The sequence below is a fragment of the Mustela nivalis genome (assembly GCF_964662115.1).
Source record: "Mustela nivalis genome assembly, chromosome: 19".
NCBI classification, from domain to species: Eukaryota; Metazoa; Chordata; class Mammalia; order Carnivora; family Mustelidae; genus Mustela; species Mustela nivalis.
Window position 1 is genome coordinate 31,497,186 of NC_139038.1, and position 4,236 is coordinate 31,501,421.

Sequence of the window (4,236 nt, forward strand, 5' to 3'; positions counted from 1 at the left end):
GAACAATAGGTCTAGTCCCCTCCTATTTTGTAGAACCACCTCGGAGAGGGAGGTTAAGGATTTTTCTAAGGCAGTGATTGATTTTTCTATAGCTTCTAAATCAGCAGTCATGGCGGCCTGCAAATGCATAAGCTGGTTGCTTTGGAGTAGGGCAGAGGTTCCCGTTCCGATACCTGCCGCTATTCCCCCAATTCCTAGTAATATGGGGGTTATCTGTTTTTACCCTCATAGAAGTTGAGGATAGTCTCCGAACTGTGGTAGGTGATTCTAGGCCATAATTGGACTAATACACAGTAATCTGCGGCGGCATTTAGGAGTTGGGCAGAAATACAGGGAGTCAAGCCGGTGTTACATGCCCAATAGGTTCCGTTGGGGGCTTCTAAATAGTAGTTACCGGGAGTGATGGTGGTTGTTGTGTTGCATAGTGTCTGATGGGAGGTTGGTATTTTGCCTAAACATAGTCCTTGACCTGATACTTCAGGGAGAGTTAACTTGTGGCTAGGAGAAGAGGAACAGGTGGTGGTGGGGGGAGAGTATGATTGATGAAGTTAGCAGCTGTAGCTACACCTTCATAAGAAGGGGGGCTTGACACTAGGCAGAGCCAACAATCCTTAGCAAGAATGGGATTAGAATAATTGAGGGCTTGGTAAGCCCCTGTTATCAGGTTAAGGAGTCGATCTCCAGTACCAGGAGAAGGTCTGTCCGAAACCGATGGTACTGATGAGGAAGCACTGGGGGGGGGCTGTGCCAGGTGGGATGATGGTGACGGCGGGTGGTAGGCGGGGGCCCTTGGGATGAGGGTTAGGGGCTCTCTGATCTGGCAGGACCGGATTAGGCCCTATGGCGGCAGAGGGGGATTCTATAGAGAGTTTTATAGTAAATATGAGTCCCTCATCATAATTTTTTTTATAGAGTCTAAGGCCCCAGCTATACCCTTTTGTCCAGTGGACTGCTTTCTTTCCAGACTCTGTGAAGGTAATCTTAAGGGGGTGACACCATGCATTTTTACAGTGTTTTCTGTCGTTTTCTCGGTCCCAGAAATTTCCCACCTCATGGGAGTAGTTGGCTTTTACAGTGATAAAATCCCAATGCAAGGTGGGTTTCCAATAGACATCACCTGTAGTTTCATATCCCCAGGCCGCGCAGTAGAAGTCACCAGGGCCTCCACATTTATAGGCCCGTCCACTAGCAGCATTATTTCTTGGCGCGGGGCAGACATAAAAGGGGAGTGCACTAAGTTTGGAGCGTCGTGGACCGTCTCCACATCCCCGGTTAGGGGGCGACATTCCACTACTGGTAGGGGATGTCGGTGGATTATGGGGATCATCGTGTTGACCTATGTCCCAAGACCCCATAGCCAGTTTACAGAGATCCGGATACAGGGTAGGCCACCATGTATTAGGGGTGTGTTGGGCCATACTGGACCAGATAACTCTCCCCGTTTGGGAGAGAACCTGCCAGGTTAATTGCTTGGAGAGATGTGGACTGGTACCTTTTATAGGGGAAAGGAGAGAGAATAAGCAAAAGAATAGAACTAATGGCGAACGAGTCTTATCTTTAGTGGGTTTGGGGAGCGTTGGACGGTCCATTCCGAGTTCTGATGATGTTCGGTCTGTCCGTCCGGGTGTGCCGCCTTCACATGGGAGGCGTGGATCCAGGCTGCAATCCCGTCAACTTTTAGCGCCGTGGGTGGTGTTAGGAGCACCGTATGAGGTCCTTTCCAGCGGGGTTCAAGGTTCGTGGCTCGATGCCTGCGGACCCAGACAGTATCCCCGATTTTGTAGGGATGGGGTCGTGACGGGATGTTAAGTTCTTCCTGGTAGGCGGCTGCCAGGGGTTTCCAGACTTCTTGTTGCACCAGCTGCAAAGCTTGCAGATGGGCCTGTATGGAGGGGCAAGGGGAGTGAGTAGAGAAAAGTAAAGAACGTGAGAGCTGGAGGGGGAGCACCATAGAGGATTTCGAAGGGTGTCAGACCGTGAGGGCCAGGAGTGTTTCTGGCCCTATAGAGTGCTAAAGGCAGGAGCTGGACCCAATCTTTAGAGCCAGTTTCAAGCAGTAATTTAGATAGAGCCTCCTTGATGGTTCTATTCATTCTCTCTACTTGTCCTGAACTTTGGGGTCTATAAGCACAATGTAATTTCCAATTGATCCCCAAAAGCTTGGCCACCGACTGACTTACCTGGGAGACAAAGGCAGGCCCATTGTCTGACCCCAGTACCTCAGGCATTCCATACCTTGGGAAAATCTCCTCCAGTAACTTCTTAGCAACTATGTTGGCAGTCTCCTTCTTGGTGGGGAAGGCCTCTGCCCATCCTGAAAATGTGTCTAGAAAAACTAAGATACATGCCAGGTTTGATTTCGGTAAAGTCAATTTCCCAATGTGTGCCAGGGCGGTGACCACGTACTCGGACTCCTGGTCCGATACTAGTTTTTCCAGGATTGACTTGGGCACATGCTGTGCAATTTGCGACCACTTGTCGAAGGAGGAAGTTTCGTTTGGGGAAATAGTTTTCTAAATTGGCCCTATCCATTAAAGATTTCATTTTGTTTGCACTTAGATGAGTCAGCCGATGGAGGTGATTTATTAGTTCCTTTGCCATTTTAATGGGCATTATGGCTTTTCCTTGATATTCCCATCGGTTTAGGGCCGGGTTGTAATTGGCCCCCAACCTCTGCATGATGTCTAAATCAGTTTCTTCATAATTCCAAACGGGGGCGTCATTGGTTTCCTCTGTCCCAGTGAGGATGGTAACAGTCAATAGTTGAGGCCCTAAAGCTGCCCGTCGGGCTGCTTCATCGGCCAAGCGATTTCCTTTGGCCTCTGGGCTATTTCCTTTTTTTTTTTTTTTTTAATTTTATTTATCAGAGAGAGAGAGGGGAAGAGAGAGAGCACAGGCAGACAGAATGGCAGGCAGAGGCAGAGGGAGAAGCAGGCTCCCTGCTGAACAAAGAGCCCGATGTGGGACTCGATCCCAGGACGCTGGGATCATGACCTGAGCCGAAGGCAGCTGCTTGACCAACTGAGCCACCCAGGCGTCCCGGGCTATTTCCTTTTTGATGGCCTGGGCAGTGCATTATGCTCAGCTTTTTGGGAAGAAATAAGGCCTTTAGTAGGGCCAATATTTCAGTTTTATTTTTAACTTCTTTTCCGTCAGAGGTCAGTAGTCCCCTCCTCCGATAAATTTCCCCATGAATATGGGCGGTGGCAAAGGCGTATCTGCTATCTGTGTAAACATTAAGTCTCTTACCTTCTGCCAGTTGGAGGGCCTGGGTTAAGGCGATTAGCTCGGCCCGTTGTGCTGAAGTGCCTCCTGGTAGTGCACTTGCCCACACAATTTGAGAGTCGGTCGTGATGGCGGCTCCTGCCCGTCATTCTCCATCCTACAGGTAGCTACTGCCATCCGTGTACCAGGTCAGGTCCGCATCCTCCATGGGCTGGTCAGTTAGGTCAGGTCGTGTCCCATGCGTTTCCGCAAGGATCTGGTGGCAATCATGCAAGGGGACCTCCCCAGGGGTGGGTAGGAGAGTTGCGGGGTTGAGAGTCACCACAGGTCCGAACTGGATTCTGTCTGTGTCCAGGAGGAGGAACTGATAGTGAGTAAGGTGAGCATTAGATAGCCAGCGGTCTGGGGGTTGGCGAATTAAAGATTCCACTGTGTGTGGAGCCAGGATTGTTAAAGGCTGTCCCAAAGTCAATTTGGTTGCATCCTTGATTAGGACCGCTATGGCTGCTATCATTTTTAGGCATGGTGGCCATCCTGCTGCCACGGGGTCTAACTTCTTAGAGAGGTAGGCGATAGGGCGTCTCCAAGGCCCTAGTTTTTGAGTTAGAACCCCCCTTAGCAAACCCTTGTTTTTCATCGACAAACAGGTCAAAGGGTTTAGTTATGTCCGGCAGGCCTAACGCTGGGGTCTTGAGGAGCGCTTGTTTAATATGATCGAATGCCTGCTGTTGTTGTTCGGTCTAGATGAAAGGGGCATCCTGCTTGGTCAAGGGGTACAGGGGAGCCGCTATTTCTGCAAACCCAGGGATCCATAGTCTACAGAAGCCCGCCGTCCCTAGGAATTCCCGCAATTGCCTGTGGGTTTGGGGCGTTGGAATGCTGGATATAGTCTCTTTCCTTGCGGCCGTTAACCATCGCTGGACGTTATGCAATTCCTAACCTAGGTAGGTGACCTTAGTCTGGCAAATCTGGGCCTTCTTTGCGGATGCCCTGTATCCCATTTGGCCAAGG

At 50.2% G+C, this 4,236-nt stretch overlaps 1 long non-coding RNA gene across 1 annotated transcript; it reads right to left on the reverse strand.

The window, feature by feature from the left end:
• Positions 1–216: 216 nt before the first annotated feature.
• Positions 217–3,902, reverse strand: LOC309854717. The gene is made up of 3 exons (XR_014306378.1): positions 3,250–3,902; positions 2,236–2,335; positions 217–1,882 (listed from the first exon to the last, which is right to left on the reverse strand). It is a non-coding gene; the product is annotated as an uncharacterized lncRNA (long non-coding RNA).
• Positions 3,903–4,236: the final 334 nt, after the last annotated feature.